Source organism: Rhinolophus ferrumequinum, chromosome X (assembly GCF_004115265.2).
Source record: "Rhinolophus ferrumequinum isolate MPI-CBG mRhiFer1 chromosome X, mRhiFer1_v1.p, whole genome shotgun sequence".
In the NCBI taxonomy this organism is placed as follows: domain Eukaryota; kingdom Metazoa; phylum Chordata; class Mammalia; order Chiroptera; family Rhinolophidae; genus Rhinolophus; species Rhinolophus ferrumequinum.
In genome coordinates this window covers 20,092,942-20,115,575 of record NC_046284.1, presented here as the reverse complement: position 1 = coordinate 20,115,575, position 22,634 = coordinate 20,092,942, and the positions used below count along the sequence as shown (strand labels likewise).

The 22,634-nt window shown below is 40.8% G+C and overlaps 1 protein-coding gene across 3 annotated transcripts in view; it reads left to right on the top strand.

Moving 5' to 3' along the window:
- Nucleotides 1–10,808: 10,808 nt before the first annotated feature.
- FHL1 (four and a half LIM domains 1) overlaps nucleotides 10,809–22,634 on the top strand; it is a 58,582-nt gene continuing 46,756 nt past the window's right edge. The window contains exon 1 of one of the 3 annotated variants that reach the window (XM_033107707.1): nucleotides 10,809–10,970. The gene's annotated coding sequence lies outside the window, so the exon portion shown is untranslated. Of the gene's footprint in view, nucleotides 10,971–11,068; nucleotides 11,206–22,634 lie in introns of those variants that run through there. The other 2 variants (XM_033107742.1, XM_033107717.1) reach the window with 2 other exon arrangements.

Sequence of the window (22,634 nt, the reverse complement as noted above, 5' to 3'; positions counted from 1 at the left end):
GTAATACAACATATCAATAGAATTGATATAGAATATCTATATCAATAGAATAAAGGATACATGATCATCTCAGTACACTCAGAAAAAGGATTTGACAAAATCCAACATCCCTTCATGATAAAATCACTCAACAAATGAGCAGTAGAGAGGGTCTTCCTCTATAAAAAAAAATAAAAAATCAACAGCTAACTTTATACTTAATGGTGAAAACCTGAAAGCTTTTCCTCTAAGATTAGGTACAGGACAGGAATGTTCATTCTTACCACTTCTACTCAAGATTGTACTGGAGGTTCTAGCCAGCATAACCAGGCAAGAAAAAGAAATAGAAGAAATAGAAGGCATCCAGATTAAAAAGAAAGAAGTAAAATTATCACTACTTGCAGATGATATGATCTTATATATGACAGAGCCTACAAAATTCACAAACCAATTACAACTAATAAATGATGTCGACAAAGTTGCAGAGTATCAATATGTAAAAATCAATTATAGGGGCGGACAGGTGGCTCAGTTGGTTGGAGCCTGGACTCTCAACCACAAGGTTGCCGGTTGGACTCCCACAAGGGATGGTGGGCTGCGCCCCCTGCAACTCACAACCGCGACTAGACCTGGAGCTGAGCTGCGCCCTCCACAACTAAGATTGAAAGGACAACAACTTGACTTGGATGGAGCTGATGAGTCCTGGGAAAATAAAACACACTACTGTTCCCCAATTTTTAAAAAAATCAGTTATACACACTAGCAATGAACACTCCAATGGCGAAATGAAGAAAACCATTCCATTTATGACAGCATCAAAAGAATAAAATACTCAGGAATAAATTTAACAAAAAAGTATAAAACAGTGCTCTTGAACACTATAAAATATTGTTTAAACAAGGCCTAAATAAAGTGAAAGACATCCATTGTTCATGGATTAGAAGATTTAATTTGTGAGGATGACAATACTTTCCAAATTGATCCACAAATTCAGTGAAATCCCAGCTGGTTTTTTTTTTTTTTACAGAAATTGACATTATTAGTCATCAGGAAAATGCAAATCAAAACAATGTGATACCACTTCATTCACACCAGCATGGCTATACTAAAAAAGACAGACAATAACAAGTATTGATGAGAATGTAGAGAAATTGAGACCCTCATACATTCCTGTTGGGAGTGTAAAATGGTCTGGCCACTTGGAAAACAGTTTGGCAGTTTCCCAAAAGCTTAAACATAGAGTTACCATTTGACCTAGCAATTCTACTCCTAGGTACATATCCAAGAGAACTGAAAACATTTGTCCATTCAAAAACTTGTACACATGTATTCATAGCAGCATTGTTCATAACAGACCCAAAGGGGAAACAATACAAATGCCCTTCAATTGACGAATGGATAAACAAAATGGAGTGAACAAAAACAAAATACCCATACAATGGCCTATTATTCAGTAATATAAAGGGTGAACCTTGAAAACATTATGCTAAGTGAAAGAAGCCAGACACAAAAGGCCACATATTGTATAATTTCATTTATATGAAATTCCAGAATAGGCAAATGCATTGAGAAAGAAAGCAGATCAGTGATTGCCATGAGCTGGAGAGAGAGGGAATGGAAAATGACTGTCCCCTCATCATTTCTGCTAGTGGGGTTTCTTTTTGGATGATGACAATGTCCTGGATAGTGGTGATGGTTGCACAACTTTGTAAATATGTTAAAAATCAATGAATTATACACCTTAAAAGAGTGAATTATATGGTAGGTAAATTATATCTCGATTAAAAAACAAATGGATGTTAGCTAACACTACAATGGCAATATACATATAAATGTATCAAATCAGTATGTACAAAAACAAAACAAAAAAATGGAACTAAAATCACAAGCAACAAAAACACCAGAGTTGGGGGTGGAGTGGGAGAAATTGTTTGGGAGAAGAATAGAGATACTCATTACATTGGAGTAAATTACATAAATAGAATCCATAAACTTCTAAAATGATTTTGGTGTGTAAAGAAGGAGGGGAATAAATAAAGCCATGATGATGAGACAGATAAACTAAAATAAGTTGAAAATGATGTACACTAATGGTACTATTAAAGTACATTAAACAAATGGTAAAACAAAACCAACTCATAATAGTTGTTGACTCAGGAGAGAGAGGGGGTAGGACTGAAGGCAGTGGCCAATATTAAATATTTATCTGTAATATTTGTTTTTTATTTTTATCATCCCAAAGAGACTTAAATATTAACTGTTAACAGCTGTTAATTCTGAGTGGTGAAAGCATGTCTTTGTTATATTATTCTTTGTACTTTTCTTTTTAAAAATGTCTGGAAATTAAAAAAAAAAAGGAAAGGTCATGAATTAGATTTTCAGCCCACTTTTATTGATTTCATGTGTAATCCTGGCCAAGTCAAAACCGTTATTTAACATGCTTTTTACACTTAAAAAAAAAGATAACCAATCATACTTTTGTAAAAATGGGCATGTCACAGTGGAAAGGTGGGGAGGGAATATAATATTTGCTGAATACCTACTATATGTCTGACATTGTGCTAGGTACTTTACATGTAGCATGCAATTTAATTCCATCTGCATATTAATCCTGTGATTTAGAAAATGCCAGTTCCAAATTACAGATGTGGAAACTGGGATGAGACAAATTAAGTCAACCTAGGTTATGAATATCACTAGGGATACGTGAAGAATTGCTAGGAGTACGTGGTCACATTCAGTTGTAAAGAAATCAGTTTCTAGACTCTCAACTTCCTAAAATTAATCTCTTGATAACACTGAGTCTCTGGTAGGTGGGTTCTCCTTCCCCACCTCCTTTTTCTCAACAGCCCTTCTTTCATTTTACAAAAGAAAGACAATCCTCTACACCTCCTTCCCTAATCTGACTTTAGTGCATTGTAGGGGAGTGGGGGCTGGAGGTGGGTCAAAAACCTGCTGGTACCAAACAAAGGGACCAGCCAAAAGAAGAGTGTTGGTGTGGAAAAATGAATGACCCTAATCACTGCTTTGCTTTCAAGAAAATTGAAGACCTTTTGCTTTGCTTTCAAGAAAATTGCTGAAGGATCTAATGAAATTGCCAGCTAATAAATCATTAAAATTAATTTTTGATGATAGATCATGATCGGATTTTTTATACATAACTCCAAAGAAATACAAAGAATTGTGTGGCAATGCTGTGAGAAAATTGTTTTTATTTCCTTCTACCTATTTCTGTGAACAAACCTTCTCAGCATTTACATTTTTATAAAGTAAAAAGAGAATCAAAATAAAATCAATACCTAAACCTGTCTCATTTAAGCAATAGTAATATTTATTCACAAATGCATGAACTAATTGAAAACACCTCATTCATCTTTAAGAGCTACATTTCCAAAATGTGTTTTACATTGTATATTTAAATTATATTTCAAGTTTTATAAAATATTTAAGTTTTTCATCTTTTGTGTACTAAGGATAATTCTATTTAGAAAACGTTTTTCTTAAACACACAGCGTTATGATGATAAGAAATTTTAAAAATTAATTTTAATTGCTACGGCTATTGGTGGGATTGTAAATTGGTACAGCCACTATGGAAAACAGTGTGGACGTGCCTCAAAAAATTAAAAATAGAACTACCATATGATTCAGTAATTCTACTTCTGGGTATTTATCCGAAATAAACAAAAACACTAACTCAAAAAGATATTTGTATCTGCATATTAATTGCAGCATTATTTACAATAGCCAAGATATAGAAACAACCTGACTGTCCATCCCCAGATGAATGGATAAAGAAGATGTCACAAACACACACACACACACACACAAAACCATTGAATATTTTTCAGCCATAAAAAAAGAATGAAATGCTACCATTCGGGACAACGATGGATGGACCTAGAAGGTACTATTCTAAGTGAAGTAAATCAGACCAAGAAAGACAAATATGGTCTCTCTTATATGTGGAATCTAAGATAGATAGATAGATAGATAGATAGATAGATAGATAGATAGATAGATAGACTGATAGATAGAAAGATAGATAAAAACCAAACTCATAGATACGGAGAACAGTTTGGTGGTTGCCAGTAGCAGGAGGTGGAGGATGGGAGAAATGGGTGAAGGGGTCAAAAGGAAAAAAGAAAAAAAATTTGATTTATGTTCATATTTTTGTTGCACAGAAGTATATAGAGTGATCAAAAACAAACTTACAAGCATAAAATATATTACGTTAGGACAAAATTCTGTGGGTAAAGTAGAATGGAGATACGAGTTTAAGGAAGAAAAAGAAACAATGTAAAAATTCCAGTGGTTAAAGATATATTAATCAAGCATTTTTTAAATACCTGGTGTTGGGCATGAAATGGCTATTGTATTCATATTCAATTGAACAGACTCAAAAAAGGAATATAACCACTTTATTTTAGAATGTCAATATTCACTATTTAACAAAAATAACTTCCTGTGTAACTATTAAAGCATGGGATGAAAACCTTTAGATACCAACTTACAATATGTAAGGGGATAAACAGGTTTTCAAAACTATCTTAGGGAGCATGCGAGCAAGCACTTTTTTTGTTTTTAATCTTTTTAAAACTTTTTAAAAAATTGAATTAAATTTATTAGGTAACATTGGTTAACAAAATTATATAGGTTTTAAGTGTACAATTCTATAATACACCTTCTGTATATTGCATTGTGTGTTCACCACTCAAATTCTCCTTCTGTCACCATATATATATTTTTTTTCCGTTTTTTTTTTGTTTTTATTTTTTTTTGGGGGGGAAGGGGAACAGGACTTTATTGGGGAACAGTGTGTACTTCCAGTCCTGTTTTTCCAAGTCAAGTTGTTGTCCTTTCAGTCTTAGTTGTGTCGGGCGCAGCTCAGCTCCAGGTCCAGTTGCCGTTTTCTAGTTGCAGGGGGCACAGCCCACCATCCCTTGCGGGAGTCGAACCGGCAACCTTGTGGTTGAGAGGACGTGCTCCAACCAACTGAGCCATCCGGGAGCTCAGCGGCAGCTCACCTCAAGGTGCCACGTTCAATCATAGTTGCAGGAGGCGCTGCCCACCATCCCTTGAAGGAGTCGAGGAATCGAACCAGCAACCTTGTGGTTGAGAGCCTATGCTCCAACCAACTGAGCCATCCTGGAGGCAGCTCAGCTCAAGGTGCTATGTTCAATCTTAGTTGCAGGGGGCGGAGCCCACCATCCCTTGCGGGACTGGAGGAATTGAACTGACAACCTTGTGGTTGAGAGCCCACTGGCCCATGTGGGAATCGAACCGGTAGCCTTTGGAGTTAGGAGCATGGAGCTCTAACCGCCTGAGCCACGGGGCCAGTCCCTGTCACCATATATTTTTAAATCTCCCCTCCCTCCCTCCTTCACAACAGTCACCAGCAAAAAAGTTTGAAGACACCTGAGTTTATAATTTGCTGTGGGACACACAATAAATAAGTGACCAAGCTCGAACTTCAACCCAGGTCTGCAAGATTCCAAAGCTTGTGGTCCTTTGACTATACCCAAGGGAGACAAAGGAGTCTATGAATGTTGGTCTTGATTAAACTCCATTCAATTTTAACAAATTTATTTGGTTGCCCAATATGAACAAGGCCCTCTGCTCGGTGCCGTTGGGTACACGATAGTGATTAAGGCATTTTACTTACTTTAAGGAGCTGAAAACTTTATAGGAGAGATAGATAGACTGTCTTCACAAAATCTTTATATAAGATTAAATGTAATAAGAGCAAGAGACATCTTGAAAAATGCTATGAGAAAAGGGAGAGGTTACTTTTAGCTAGGGTATCGGAGGAGCTCAAGCAGGTTCTAGCATCAGATAGAGATGTGTCTTTGTAAAATAAGCAGATTTTGGACTACGGGAGACTGTGGATGAGAGAAGGTAGGGAGGATCCATCCATCCATCCATCCAAGAATCATTAACTGGAGACATATCAACCAAATATAGTAAATATGCCTTTAAAAGTTGGAATAAACAAACTGTAGAAAACATTTGGGAGACATTGGGGAATTCTGAATCCTGACTGGGTGTTTGTTGATATTGAGGAATTTTAGTTCACTGCTTTGGGGTGTCATAATGACATTACACTTACGTTAAAAAAAAAAAATCTTTATTTTTTAGCAATATGTACTGAAGTGTTTCTGGCTCAACTGATAGGATGTGTTGCATCTGCTTTAAAATAGTCCAGTGTGTGGACTTGGAGCTGAGCTGCACCCTCCACAACTAAGACTGAAAAGACAACAACTTGACTTGGAAAAAAGTCCTGGAAGTACACACTGTTCCCCAATAAAGTCCTGTTCCCCTTCCCCAATAAAATCTTTAAAAAAAAATAGTCCAGTGTGTGTGTGTTGAGTGAATGGGTGGGTGAATGTAAATGAAACAAGATTGGGTGTGTTGATAATTGCTGAAGCTGGGTGTTGGGTACATGTAAGTTCATTATACCACATTCTCTATCTTGCATATGTTTATATTTTACCAAAATGAAATATTTTTTAAAAGAAATATTAATTTAATGCCTACCATGTTCCAAGAAACTGGAGGTATAAACAGGAAAGACATATTGCCTGCCCTCAAGAAGTCTATCATCTGGTGGGGGAAGTAGACCCCTGAAACCATCAGGGTTGAAAACAGTCACATGCTGTACTGACAGTATAAACCAAGTACTGTGGCAGTAACTGATTCTGCCCAAGTTTGCCTGGGATGCCTTGGAAGAGGAGGTGAGGTTTGACTATTTCACACGTAGAATTTATAGGGCTTGGTGACCTATTGGACATGAAGGAGTCAAAAGGAAGGAAGGAAGCTTTCATCTTGGGCACCTATAGGGGGTTGGGATGGGTAGCATGCCACTAACAGAGACAGGGAATACAGGAAGAGACATAGGTCAGGGTGGGGGCAGGCAGAAGGGAGATACTTGTTAAATGTAGAGATGTCCAGAAAGTCATTGAAACTGTGTTCTAGACAGAAGGAATAACAGTAAGAAAGGCTTCCAGAGAGGAATGCACAGGATGTGTTTCAAGATCCTTCTAGACCCTAGGCTGGTGACCCACAGGGACCGAGAGGGAAGAGGTGGGAGGTAAAGCTGTCCGGAGAGGTAGAAGTGCTCATTGGGAATTGGGGCAGGCTCCACCATTGCCATTATGTGTAATGATCATGGAGTGGAGCAGGTGTCTGGAGGCTTGATGCCTCTTGTAGAAGGAGACACTTGAACTCTGTGGTTTCCATTGATAGGGAAAAGTCACGGAGATGAAGGACTCAGCATCACTTTGGCAGGGGGTGGGGTGGGGGGTCCACTAACCGGAAAGAAGCAGCCACTTTGGATGACCATAGTAAGAGCGATTAACTCTCTTCCATCATTGTTTCGGAAGTATAGTATATGGGTTTGGATTGTGGGCTCCTGAGACACACTGCTTGGTTTCAAATCTTGGTTCCAAAGTTGCTTAACCTATTTGAGCTTCTTACAATGGGGATAATGGTATCTGTAACAGTGGGGATAATAGTATCTAATGTGAAGAGTAAATAAAATGATACATGTAAACTGTCTGGTATGTATTACACTTTCAGTAACTTAGAATCACTAGTCATAAGGGTACTTTTTGAAGAGAAGGCAAAGGACTTCATTACTTTGTATATGCTGATAAATGCTTCATATTTCCTTCCAAGAGTGCTTTAAATTCTTTTGAAATCTAAGACCCTTCTCCTCATGCCTATTTCCTTACTCAAACAGAAATGGAAAAGATCAGATCTGAGATCATACCATCTGAATCTAGTCATCCTAAAAACAAAAATTTAAACAATTTCTTTTTGCTTCTTGTTACTGGAAACATTACCGGACTGTAGCGTACATGTTCACAATTTGGGCAGCCACTTTCCTTTTGTCCATTTTGCTTATTCTGCAACACAGTCCCCCACCTATTTTAAGTGGAATAATGTGTTCCCATGACCCACAAAAGTTGAGTTCAAATCCAATGAGATGAAGTGTTAAGAGGCAGGCAGGACTGACCTTGGGTGCAGACCAAACCGGGGCAATGTGAGAGATCCGTTCCTTTCACCTAATAGGAGCACATCACGAATATCGGCAGAAGGGAGGAAAGAAGTGGGTGAGGTGGGCAAGAAAGTAGGGGGCAGAAAGAAGGGGAAGGAAAGATGGAGAAAGGAAGCGGGGAGGAAGAAAGGGGTCTTGTGAAGAATGAACCACAACTAACACTGTCAAGGGCCGAAGGATAGCCAGAAGGTTCCTTAGGAGAGGGCCTTCCATCCAGAGCTCTCCAGCTTGGGTGTCTCTTGGCTATTTTGGGGCTGGGGGCTGGGCTGATATTATATTTGAGGAGTTGCCTGCTCCGGAGCTGATTGTTCTTGGGATCAGGGTGGGGCAGACCAGCTCCTTCTTTTCCTAGCAAGTGTGAAGCTAGAGCCTTTCTGACTACCCAGAAAGACCAAATGTCTGTGCTTCTGAGGGCTTGGAATGGGAAAAGGGGTAGCCGAAGCCCCTGGTGCCAGGAAGAGAGAAGGGAACTTTGCAAGGGTTTATGCTCTCTTCTAAGGGAGGCCGGCACCCAGTTTGTACACCTCAGTGGGGTGGGGGTGGGGGATAGGAGTCATCAGACTGGATTTGCTTGATCTCTACATGTAGCTGGCTGTCCCCTAGCCCACCCCCATCAGCATATACTTCCACGGTCTTTACAATGGGGAAGGCCTTTCAGCAGGTGGAGGGCCCATCCTCCATGTGGAATCTAGCTCTCACTTCATCTTGCCTAGGCAAGGATTTGACTCCTTTAGTAAGCCTTTTTCTCTCATTAGCAATCCCTCCCTCCTGATTATTGCTAAACACACTCTCATCTCTCAAATTAAAAAAGAGAGAAAGAAACCTTTTGTCCTTACTTGTCCCTCCTGTTCCACTCCACTTCTGTTCCCCTTAACAGTGAAAGGTCTCAAAACAATTGTCTACACTGTGCTGTCTCTACTTCAACTCCAATTCCCTCTTCAAATCTGTTTCATCAAACCCTTCCACTTCCTTCCACAGGCACCACCTTCATCTAAACCACCATCAGTTTTGATGGGGACTATTGAGAAATCCTCCTAACCTGTCCCTGTGTTTCAATTCTCAGTCTCCTCTGAACCTTTCTCTACACTGCAGTCAAGGTGGTCTTTTAAAAATATGTCAGACCTAGAAGACTACTCAGCAATAAAAAAAGAAGCTGAGTGAAAATAGCCAATCCTCAAAGGTTACATACTGTATGATTCATTTACATAACATTCTTGAAATGACAAAATTGTAGAAATAGAGGACAGATTAATGGTCACCAATGGTGGAGGATTGGGGGACTCAGGAGATAGCTGTGGCTATAAAAGAGCAACAGGATGAATCCTTGTAATGATGGAACTATTTTATATCTTGACTGTGGTGGTGGATACACGAGTTTACACATGTGATAAAATTGTATGGAATGCAAATAAATCCAGGGAAATGTGAGTAAGATTGGTAGATTGTACTACTGTCAGTATTCTGGTGGTGATCTTGTATTATAGTTTGCATCGAAGAAAAATGGGTAAGGGGTACATAGGATCTCTGTTTTATTTCTTACAAATGCATGTGAATCTACAGTCACCCCAAAAGAAAAAAGAAATATAAATCAAATCATGTCGTGCCCCAGGGTAAAGCCATTCATTCAAAGGCCTCCCATTTATTTTGGAATAAAATGGTCTTCCCATTGACTAGGATGCAGCCCACCATCTGGTCCCCGTCAACATGTCCAGCCTTATATTATGTTCCTTTCCCCAGCTTTTTTGGTGCCCGTCACAGTCACCACCTTAGTTCTAAGACATCAAGGTTCGCCCTCTCCTTCTGGCTTTCCTACATCTACTCCCTCTTTCTAGGAGGCTTTTCTCCGACTTTTCTTATGGTTGATTCCTTCATAACTTTCAGGGCTCAGCTTAAATGCCACCTCCTACTTCCTAACCACACAATTTGCACCCTCTTCTTTTTCCAGCACAGGTCTTATCCCAGATTTGATTATTTTCTCACTTCTTTATCATCTGTCTCCCCGACTAGATTGCGAGCTCCCAGGGCAGGGTGGATAGTGTTCTGTATGACAGCGCTGTCTCCCCAGTGCCTGGCACAGTGCTTGGCACATGGTAAGTGTTCAGTAAACTGAATGTCGAGTGAATGAGTAGCCAGGTGCCGCTGCCATCAGTGCTTTTCTGAGTGATATAAAGCCCTGTGGAGTGGCATTGGGTTTATGGATGGGACTCCGTTCCCTCCCGCTTGTTACCAAGGGGAAGGTCGCCGGCGGGTCCTTTGGCGCCCTCCGAACCGCGGGATTGCGCAGTCCAGGGCTAAAAGGGGTGCGCTTCGGTTCCGGGCCGCTCCGCAGGCAGTACACAGGTTAGTGGAGGCCCCTGGTGAGGCCACCTTCGCTCTACTCCTTTGTCACTCCCATTTCCCCTGCCCGGGGCGAGACCGCCTGCAGTGACTCGTGACTCCCCGCCGGGCTCGAATGCTGCGGCGCGAGGGAGGAGGGCCCCCGGCGCCCCCAGCCCGCCCACCTCTCCGGGCCTGAACGCGGGCCCTCTGGAGAAGCGCTCGCCACCGCCTCCCCGCAGCCACCTTCACCGCGCGCCCGCGCCTTGCAGGCAGCGCCGCCGCTCCCGAGGCGGGGGCACATGGGCGCGCAGGGTGCGTGGCGCTCCCGCCCCTAGCTCCCCGCCAGACTGGCCCCCGCGCGCGCGCCCCGCCCCGCCCCGCCCCGGGCCAGCCGCGCCCGCGCCCGCCCCCGCGCGCGCTCCCTCCCCTCCCCGCCCCCCGCGCGCGCCCCTCCTCTCACGCCCCTCCCGCGCCCTACATCTTGCGCTCGGCCGAGGGGGCTCAGTCCGCCACTGCCGCCGCCACCGCTGTCGCCACCGCCACCGCCGCGTCTCGGTGTCGGTGCAGGCAGCGGCCGCCGCCGGGACAGCTGCGCTGCCGAGCATCCCCAGGCAGTAAGCCCGCTTTCTCTCCGCGTGTGCGTCCGTGTGTGCCTCCCGCCAGCGGGCCTGCGTCCCCCGGGATCCGCTGCCCTCCTGCCCTGCCGCTGCCGCCGCCGCCGCCACCGCCAGTCGGGGCTAGCTGGCCTTCCGGGGCCGGCTACCTGCGGCCTCGGGCCTCGGCCGCTGGCCAGGGGTGGGGACTGGGGCCGCACCGGGCTGCGGGACGCCGACTGGGGGGTCCCCTCTGGTGCGTGCCTCGGTCTCCCTGGGCTTTCGCTAAGGGGGTGGTGGGCAGTGGGGATGGCGAGCTACTGGGGAGGGAGCGGGGTGGAGATGGGGGAGCGGGAGCGAAAGAGGGGCTCTCCATGTTTGCTTCAGCGGAATGGTGGGGAGGGAGCAGGGAGGGAAGGGGGGGTCCTTGGTTTTCTCACCCAGGATGGCGGGAGGTGGGGGTGGGGCGAGGTGGGGGCACCTCTTGATTTTCTCCACAAGGATAGCTAGCAGGGTTGTGGGGAGCGGGTGAAGATGAAGCGGGCGCCTCTCTTTGCTTTTCTCAAGGATGGAGGGGATTGGGGAGGTAAAGAGAGGGGACCTGCTTTGGTTTGCCCAACGAGGGTGGCGGGGGTGGGGATGCGAGGGAGTGGAGGTGAGGGGCTCGCCTGGATTTTTTTCACGGGGGATGCTGGAGGAGTGGGGGGTGCAGAGGGAGAATGAAGAGGGTGGAGAAGAGCCCACTGTGCTGCTCTCTAATGGGATGGCACGAGGGGTGGAATTGGCAAATGAGGGTGGGGGAGTGGGGGATTTCAGCGCCAGCGTGGAACCTTGAAAAGCAAGAGGAACGTTCTGTCACATGGGTTGAGCCTTAGAAGGTGGATTTTCAAAACTGCAGGGTGTGACCTTCCGTCTCAAAAAGCGTGAAATCTCTACAAGGTGCCGTCTGTTCTAGGCTCTGGGAGAGCGCTTTCTGCTTTCGAAGTTTCTCTCCCATTCCTCGCGGCTTCTTGTCGTCCAGGACTAGTTAGACATTTGGAAATCAGCAAGGCAAGACTGTGTTTCGGGTTCAATGCTATATTATTTTCTGCATTTGGGACTGTGCGAGTTTTTCGGGGTTGTTTTGATTGCCCTTTACAATGAAAACCCTGTACCAGGGAGACCCCTTGGGAACAGAAGAGAACAAGGTTTATTAAGGGGACTCCAGGTTTGGTTTTTCTTTTTTCTTTGCTTTTTTTTTTTTTTATTAATTTTCTGAAGGGCAAGAGATCCGTCGTTGTAGCATTTTGCCTGGTTTTTAAAAGAGGTACAAATAGAATAAACGTATGTCTTTGCTGGAAGTCCCCTATATTCATTTAAATTATTCTATCGGGATTATCCGAGCCCCCTTTGATTTGAATTTGGAATAGATCCAGTTTTCCTAATTGGAGCCATCATTTTGTAATTGCCTGTAATTCTTCTCTGGGTTATCAAATCTATGGCAAGCTTATAGAGCAGCAGGAATAATTTTTTTCTGTTATCTTGATTAAGACAGTTTTAATGTAAGTTTTATGTTGTTCCTTGGAAATGTGAACATTTGTAGAATAGCATAAGTTTAAATTATGGGCCCCTTGGAATTTTGCAAAGCCTTTCCCACCCAGCTTCTGTTCTCCAGGAACAGAACCCTCCCCATTTTTTACACTGAAGAAGCAAGGGCTTCTGGGATGGTAGCTTTGCCTTTGGAAACTCATGCTCTTATTTGTTTAGGAAGAATGCATATTAAAGAGCCAATAGGCCTTTAATGTGGTGAGGCACGGTACATGCCTTTCCATTCTGGTTACATAAGGTTCCAATCTAGTCTTTACCTTCAGTCTTTAAAAATGTTTATTTAACATTTTTAAGAGCAAATAGAATCTTTATGCAACAGGAAATTGGTCAGATAGGCCATGATTTGTACAAACCACCTCCCAATAAGTATATAGTCTAATACTACCATATAGGTTCTGTAGCCATATCTGGTTTTTGAAATTCTAATCTACCATTCCCATATTGAATTTTTGGAGAAGGAAAGCGGGTTTTTTTCCAACCAAGTCTAGATTTTTGAGTGAAACATTAAAAAACATTGTATAAGATTTCAGTTGGTAAAATTCCTTTTGTATCATACCCAGTATATTGGAGCTAACTTAATAAGTATCAAACTAATGGACCACTTAACTAAGATAATTACTTTGTTTCCTGGAAATGTTAAGTGGAAATAGAGGTTTTGGTCTCAAAGATTGATGAAAACACATTTACATAAACACCATTATATGCACCATTTCTAATGTTAATGTGATATACATTCTATGCATATGCAACAATCTAAAATTAGTACAGTTGACCCTGGAACAACACAGGTTTGAACTGCGGGAGTTCTACTTAAATACGTGGATTTTTTTTTTTCAATAAATATCTGCACTGTTTTCCATCTGCCCATCTGCCATTGGGAGTCTGCAGATGTGGAGGGCCGACTGTATGCATTGATCTATGTTATCTTATATAGGAGCCTTGAGCTTCTGCAGATTTGGGTATTTGTGGGGGTGCTGGAATCAATCTCCCCATACCCAGGAACAATTTAAGTCTTTGGGGAGTCAGAAGTTACATGTGGAGTTTTTGACTGCACAGAGGTCAGCACGCATGATCCCTGTGTTGTTTAAAGGTCAACTGTACATTTTAAAATATAATGTAAGTCTAATGTTTTTTTCTCTTATGAGTAGAATGCTGAGAGAAATAAAAGCTTTTGAGAAGAGAAGCATGTTGATGGGTGGTGGGCCTCAAGTTTCTGTAGACAAAAGAGTAAATGGAGTGTCTTTCACCCAGCTTTTTGAGAACCTGTTGTTTGCCCTTGCGGGACTGGAGGGGAAAAAAAGATGAAGACATTTCAGAAATTAATATATGATCAAATATCTTTCTAAGTAGCCTTAAAGATTTTGCTAGCATCCATTTCTAAAGTGATTTGTAAATCAAGAATTTTGTGTAAGAAATTGACCCTCACTCTTAAAGTTTTGACATTAAAAAAAATTACAGTTTGGTGAAGGAATGGAAGCTAACCTTTTGAGACTAATCCCTGTTTTTCAGCCCTCCACTTCCCGGTTCCCTACTTCCCCACACCCCTCCCTTTTTCCCCTCCGGTGCCAGCAACATTGGCTTTTATAACCTTGTGGGAGTTGAACAAATGTTGGCACTGGCTTGAACTTGAAGCCTTATCTATTTGGCTGCTTTCCCCAACTTGCCTACAAAAATTTTTTTGGTCAATTCAACTTCCCAGTTGTTTGGATTTGGGGTAAAAGGGAGTAGGCTGTAATTATTTTCTCTTAAAAGATCTTTTCTTTCAGCTACTGTTGGACCAGAGCAAAGAAAGTTTCTCTTTTCTTGTTTTGTCAATGGGGTACTTAATTAAGCACAATATAGAACCATACATTTATTCAACAAACATTTTACTGAGTTACCTACCACCTCTGTCGGAGGCTCCGTGCTAGGTGCAGGGGTACACGTGGATAAGAAATGGCTCCTGCCTTCTGGTGCAATTATTAAATGAAAGATAGACAATGAATTTGCTGTGAATAATCAAGAGTTGTCTGGTCTCCTTTGGACATTAACATAGCACTTTATATACATTAACCATGCTTCAGCCATGCAAACAGTGGAGTCATTTATTTCCAGGGAGTTATTCGCTGCATAAATTTTATCTCACCTCCCCAAGTAAGACATACTTTTCATTTGGAGTAAAAATATGGTTCATCAGTCGTCTTAAGGTCCATGGCCTTTTTTAAAAAAAGATAAGCCTTATGGGGGTGGCCGGCTAGCTCAGTTGGTTAGAGCATGGTGCTGGTAGCGCCAAGGTTGCCTGTTCGATCCCCGCATGGGCCGCTGTGAGCTACGCCCTCCTTAAAAAAAAAAAAGAAAAGAAGAAAAAAGATAAGCTTTCTATAAAATAAAGTGGACATAGCAGATTTCTTGATATTTAAGTTCAGCGTTTTGTATCACTGTATAGTGAGAAGACAGCCAGTCCAGCATTCCTTCCTGTGACTTAAAGCATCTTCTGACAGCTAATTGGCCCCCCTGAAAAAAATCTTTTTCTGTGGTCACTTTTGAATTATGGATAATAAGGATGGTGGAGGCCAGGAGGACGGATAATATTAAACAGTAGCTAGAGTAAACCTTCATCCTCCTGCAGGGCTACCTCCTGGGATCTTTGAGAATTCCTGTTTGTGGATGTTGCTAGACCAGTGGTTTTTAACTGGGGCAGTTTTGCCCCCAGGGCACATTGAACAGTGTCCAGAGACATTTTTGGCTGTCACAACTTGGGGCACCGGCATGCCACTGAGAGGCCAGGGATGCTGCTTTAACATTCTAATAGGGCAGCCCCCACAACAAAGAATGACCTGACCTGGAAAGTTAATAGTTCTGAGGCTGATGTAATTTCCTCTACAAAATGCAATAAAACATAACTTCAGGAGAATAGAGAACAATGACAGTATCTTGATGTGACTTGAGTAGATGGCTGAGCTCACTTTGCTAGTCTTAAAAGTGACTAGTTCCCATACGTGGACCTGAATAATTAAAAGACCAATAACAGCTACCATTTATGGTAAATACTCTGTGCCAGGCACTTGTATAGGCGGTATATTTTCTTCATTTTATAAGCAAGGAGCTAAGCTCAGAAAGGTAAAGTAACTTGCCATAGGTCTCACAGCTAGTCAAGGTTGGAAGTAGACATCAAAATTAAGATCGTCTTACTCTGCAGAAGTTCATGGTTTTAAACACAATGCCATACTGTCTCCCTTGTGGAATGCTCCATTCAAAATATTACTTAACAAAATTAAAATTACTACATGTCCTATATACCACGGAGCTTGCTTGAAAGTAATTAAAACCACAAATGTTAAGTTTGATCATGTTTGGAGTAAGTGACCCAGCAGTAGGGGGAGAAAGGGAACCAACATTATCTGAAGACCTATAATTCTAGACAATGCTCGAGTTGAATTTAGACCCATCATGTAATTTGATCCTCACAGCAACACTGAAAAGTAGTTATGATGCACATTTCACCAAGGTTAGTTAAGTAACTTGTCTAAGACTGTACAACTAATAAATGGCAGAGTTGGGATTTCAACTTAGTTCCCATGACTTAGCCATTGTCCCCTGCTCCTTGCTCTACAGCTTGGGATTAATGAAGGGGATCAGTTGAGAGAGCCAGCCACAGAGAGGTGAGTAAGGGTCCTGTATACAGTAATTTCACAGGTAACGTGTTGTAGACACGGATTACATCCAGGTGGAGAATGGAAAGGTGAATTACTGTACCTTCCTCAACTGATGAGAACGAAGTTCAACATGGACTTTGTTCTGGAGATCCACCCATACTGAGCCTGTCATTGTCATTTTGGACAACTTCATTTTCTATCTTACTTGAATGTTTTAAAACACTTTTTTGATAATCATTAAAGTGGAAGTTACCAAATTGCGTTTGGATCCTTTCTGCAGCTCACCTTCTACCTTCCCCAGGACTGTTGTATAGAACTTAGTAATGGCAGCATTTGGTTTTGTTGTCTTTTTATACAATTTAAACATTTCTTTTTGCTATGGAAGTTGTTTTTATAAAAAAAAGTCATCAAATTCATATGTGTTTTCCGTATGGGGGGTGTGTTTTGTTTTGACAGCCAAATATTTATTTTAACTTTTGATGTATTTTAGAGCATAAAAAGAGGAAAAATAAGAAACAGCCCATTTAGCAATCATATTTTGTCTGGAAAACTTTTTTTTTGTGGGTAGAAGAAGGACCTCATGTTTCATTTCACTTACTTTAAATTGGAAAGGAATTTTAACTATGATTCTCAAGGGCCAGGATGCTGGGGGAGAAAATAAATGTTATTTAGATAAAAATGCACATTTTGATTTCTACATAGGACTGTGAGGCGCAGATTCTGATTGTAATAATAATGTCATGATTCTGCCTACAGCAATCATCCACTTGGATAATTATCCAGTGTATATGGGCACGGATTGTGATGCTGCCTGATTTTGTACCCCCTCCCCACAATGATTTCAGAGTAGACTTCAGAGATCTGATCAAACTTGTAAAAATACACTAATCCTTTTGAAAATCTAATTTTTTAATGATAATAGTGGTACTTTTTCATTATAGAGAAATTCAGAAAATACAGAGATGCCTAAAGAAGAAAATAAAAATCAGTTATGATCCACCCAGAAATTGTGACATCTTATATTTCTTCTTAAAATACAGTGATTTTTTTTTTAACTGGTGGACTCAAGTCCATTGCAGAATCTCCAATCTATAAATGTAGTCTAAGTTATTTTTTAAAAACTTTACCGGAAGATTTTCTGAATTATTATTGCATCTCTAGGTAGAAGTCATGGTCATAAAGAGTGAAATGAGAACCTTGCCAGGGAGTTGGAAGACTATCCTGTGGCCTCCTCTTAATGGTCCCCTTAACATTTCTCCTCCTCCAGCTTGAGTGATAGAATCTTAGTGCTAGAAAGGGTTGTTGGTACCCACTCCCCTTCATTTTACAGATGAGGAAACGGAGGCTCAAAGAGGTCAAGCACCTGATCCAAGGTCATATAATAAGTTCATGTCGGAGGTCCAGTTTGACGTTTTAGGTCCTCCATAGTAGGTAAGTTTTTGTTTCCTAAGTACGAACTTCTTACAGTCAAGAACTTTTTGTCGGCCTGTCCCTCAAAAGAACAAGCTTTTATGGTGGAAGTATATTAACTTCCCACAAAGACCAAATATTTCCTAACTTCAGAAAATGATCAAAACAGTTGTGAGCAGTACAGGAATTTTTCACATTATTTGCTTTATTGAAATTGAAGATTAGTGATGGGGAACCTCTTTTGTACATCTGGCCCTCAGTTTATTTTCCCCTGGCCTATGGGCAAGTACCAAGTACCAAGGCATATCAAACATGCCTGTAGTCACAGAAATGAAAAATAACTTTGTATGACTCTTTATATGTAGTAGCCTGGAAGACCACAATTAGAGCTATTGCTGCACAAAATTATTTTTTTCCTTTATACAATGAGATACCTGTTAAAATTGTGGGAAAAAATTTTAAACATTGCATCTGCTTCCAAACTTAGGTAGGAAGTTAACAAATTGTAGCAAATGCTGGCAGTATGGCATTACACACACACACACACACACACACACACACGTTTTAATCTGGCACTTTTAAAAAATGAGTTCTTCAGCTTTCCTCCCTCTCTGTCCCTGCCCTCTTCATTTCTGTTTGTAGCTGTGTGGCTCACTCTCTCTTTGTGTCTCCTTTGCCTGTGTGTCTATTTTCATTCTTAGGGTGACTCTTTGTTCAGTTCAGCTGACTCTGCTCACTTTCCTTTTTCAGTACTTTCAGTGTATCCACATCCTCAAGTTCACGTGCCACTGTGTCTCCCCCTCACCCCATTCGCCAGTAGTTACCCCAACCTGGACTGGTTGAGGTCCGTTTTTCAGCCTAGGATGGGCAGGGAAGCTGCTCTTTGGTGCAGGTGTGGGCTGAGAAGAGCTGGAGTCACTAGATACAGAAATGTCACTGATAGAATAGAATTAAAACTCTACCGGAGATTAAGAGGCTGCATATACATGTAAACCTGTGAACACGAAATCATCCCTTCTCTGCAGCTAGGGCCCCAGCAAATGCTAACGCTACATGAAATAATGAATATGGATATTCATTGACAAGGACCTACTATTTGAACAAATGAGCAAATTGTACCCTTGCCTAGGGGTGTGTTCTTAAGTAGTTTTTGAGCCTATTCCTTATTATTGCCTGCTAATGAGTGTGTGCATTGTCATTGAGCAACTAGCTCTTCCAGCTTCCTGTAGCACACTGTATGCCTCTTAGAAAATGGGTTTTCCCCTGTATTTAATTAAACCAATGAGATTTGCTCGTACTTTGTTTTTGAACTACTATAGGTATAAAATGCACAGATAGAAGATATGTGTGTACTTTTTTTTTTAATGCAGTGAAACGTTAAAAAAAATTTCAAAATAAGTCTTTTTGGTCAGGACTTTACTGCTTATAAAATTTATATTTGATTTACCCACATAAAAACTCTCTGGATTTTATATATATTCTAAGATATAAAATGGTCCATCGATACTCTAATTACAAAAATTTGTAATATCCACAAGGCTTTACGTTTACTTTTCAATAATAAGGAAATGATAGCTGAGGGTACAGAGGTTTTATCATCAAGGTTGTTTTGACAAGGATGGTACAAAACTAAATTTCTATGCTCCATTAACTAATAAGTTTTGTCATTTACTTCAAGTTTTAGAGTGTGGATAAGGCTGCTTGACTCCTGTCAAACTTAAAATGTGTGATTTATTCGGAAGACATTAAGGATTGGTTTTTTTCAGTGAATCTCTGCAAGGTCTAGCTGTATACATCATTCTTGCTTGTGAAACTGATTGCTTGTGTCTTGTCTGCCTATAGACATAATCATCTGGACTCTCAGGTGGCCAGGTGAACTGAAGTAACAGGTGTTCTTCCAGGTTTCTTAGAAACTCAAGTACACACACACACACACACACACACACAAATTATAAAGTCTCAAAAATTTCATATCACCAAGCCATAGCAGTGGATTTACACATTTGAATTAACAAAATTTTTTCAACAATTTCTAAGAAATACCCTGTAAATAATTGTAGTTTCAATTACTTGAAATAATGAAGTCCTCAGCCAGGTAGCTTCTGGAAGCTAAGGAGACCACTGTTAAGTCCTTTGGCAAAGATTCTACCATCTCCAGATGCCAGGGTCAATTCAAGTTTTCAGATCCTGGGACTGTTCCCTTCTAGGCCACAAGAAGCTCTGCCTCTTTTTAAGGAAGGAACTGGGAAGGAATTTTCCAATGTAGTTAAGCACATCTAACCACACTAAGAAACCAAGCGGCCAAACCAATCAGAGGCGAAAGTTTGCATCTATAGATAAAGCAGTCAGCCTTTGTTAGAGCCACTTTTTTAACGTCAACTTTTTTCTCCACTTTATTAAAGAATAATTAACAAATATAACTATATATTTAAAGGGTACAATATGATGATTTGATATACATTGTGGAATGATTATCAAGATAATTTAATATCAAGGTTATTGAGTATTGTTTACATACAATAAACTATCCCCTTAAGGCATATAATTTGATGACTTTTGGCAGATGTATGAAACCATGAAACCACTGCCAAAATCAGGATGTAGAATATTTTTATCACTCCTTAAAAGTTTCTTTAAGCCCCTTTTACAGTACGTTCTTCTCTGTGCCCATGTCCCCAGGCAACCACTGAGGTGCTTTTGTGTGAGGGCCACTTTCTAAACTTAGGTTTGAAAATTTGTGGACCCTCCTCTAGCCAGACCAGATTTCTATCCAAAACACAATTTTCTTCTCCATGTTTAAGATAAAATAATACTATCCACATTGCCTAAAGATGAGTACTTAAGAATTTTGCATGCAAGTAAACTATAGCATCCTTATTAAATAGTCTCATTACATACTTGGATTGAAGGGAAACTACAGCCAAGACAGAAACAGTTCTGATAAAACAGAAAAGCAGTATTTGTTCTTCTGAAGTAGTTATAGTGAGATGTGAAATTCCTCAAGAACAGGACAAATATAAATTTGAATTTTACTTCATGTTTATTTGTAAAGTAAAAGTAAAAAATGAGAATAAATATTAACACACACACACCTCCAGCCAATGTACTCGTATGTATATACTTATGCAGGAATAACCCTGTCCCTTGAGCTTTCCAAAAATTTTGAAACAGATTTCAGAGAGAATTTTCTGCGCATAGGTGTATCATCTTTATGTACCTACATGCGAAGCAAATTTTTAATATGCTAAATGTTACTTTCCCATTGGCATATTCAATTGAACAGTTATTAGGCAGTTTAAGGGCCACAGTATTGAGAGGCAGTTTGCCCCTTCCTCACTCGCCCCCTCAAAAAACTTCATGTCACCGTGTTTTTATGTCTAGCTGGCTCTCTGTTCCATTGCTTTCGCTCTGTCTTGCATCCATCTCTATCTGCACTTCTGATTTCTACTGTCTTCCTTCCCCGATTTTCTTCCTCCTCTTTTCTGTCTTCTGATGCTACCCCTTACACTGCTCTGCTTTCTCGTGATACAGCTGTTTTTTATAAACATCTCCAGACCGAGTCATCAACAGACTGACTAATTCCCCCATGTCAGATATCATCTTGGAGGCTGTTGTCTTACTCTTTGTTTTGTGATCCAATAATTTCTTCAGACTCCTTTCAAGTTTGGAGCCATGCTGGAGGTTTGAGATTTGTGAACAACCTGTTTTCAGATAATCAAAGTCAAATATGTTTGCAGGGTTATGTTATAGACAGTTTTTGAAACTATGAATCATTAAAAAGAAATGAGTGATTTACATTATAACCCTGTGAAACTTCCTTTTCCAAAGCAAAAGCAATTAAAATTGTCTTGAGGTAAGGTGGTTTATTGCTCCTCAGAATACACTGTAAGGATTTAACAAAAAAATCTTCAACATTTGTCAAAATCTATAGAATGCACAACACAAAGAGTGAACCCTAATGTAAACTATGGACTTTAGTTAATAATTTATCAGTATTGGCTCATCAGTTGTGACAAATATGCCACAGTAATGCAAGATATTAATAATAGAGGAAACTGGGAGGGGTCTTTGAGGTATATGGAATCTGTACTTTCCGCTCAATTTTTCTGTAAACCTAAAACTCCTAAAAATAAACAAGTGTAAATTAAAAAAAAAAAAAAAAACCCTTTGTACATTTGGGGTTCAGAAATACAAAGAATAAATATATCAGGTACTTTTTATTATTAACTTGTAAATGAAAGCGCTTTGTTTGTTTTTAAGTATTAGTAGTATAAAAGAAGTGCTTCTCCATGAGTGACATAACTTGTGTCTTGGGTCCCCTGAAAAGTGAAAGCATGAGCTTCCTAAAGAGCTTCCCAGAACTGCTAACCACCATCTGGTTGCACAGTAGTTACTGGACTGGTTAGTGTTGAGTATTGGGTTGGGACTTTGCCACCACTGGGGCATTGTGCCATCTGTGAGATGTAGAGGAGCCCCAGACTTGTCAAGTTCCCTGCCCTGTAACCCAATGAGTCCTTTTTTGACCTTTGTGGTGTCACTAGCAACAGTGACATTTGGTGAACTCATGCCAACTCTGAGCCAATATCCAGGTCAGAGTTTGATTGCTTTGGGCCAAGGCTATGGCAGGGCTTGTCGAAGCATTGACCTAACACTCAGTGTGTCGCCAGTAAACCTGTGTGAAAAGATTCGATTTTTAGGTCTGATTGTAAATGGTTTCTATAAATTGGAACTGGGTGATTATTATGAGCAACAACAAGTTATGTGTTGCTTTCTTGAGTTGGCTGTGAAACCGAACATTTTATGGTAGGCAGTAGTCAGTGCAGGGTCGGGGAGATTGGGTCTGAGAGGGACATGGAGACGTGAGGGAGACAAGCAAACGTGGTGACGTTAAAGTCACTGGAAGAGAAAAAACTGACAAAGTATCAAGGATTAGAACATACGTGAGGGTGATCACTCAAGGAATATGAGATGTCTTGGGGACGTGGTGGTTCACTGAATGTGTCTTATCAATTCTGGGATTAAACCCAGGATGGAAAACTTCTACAGTTACCTG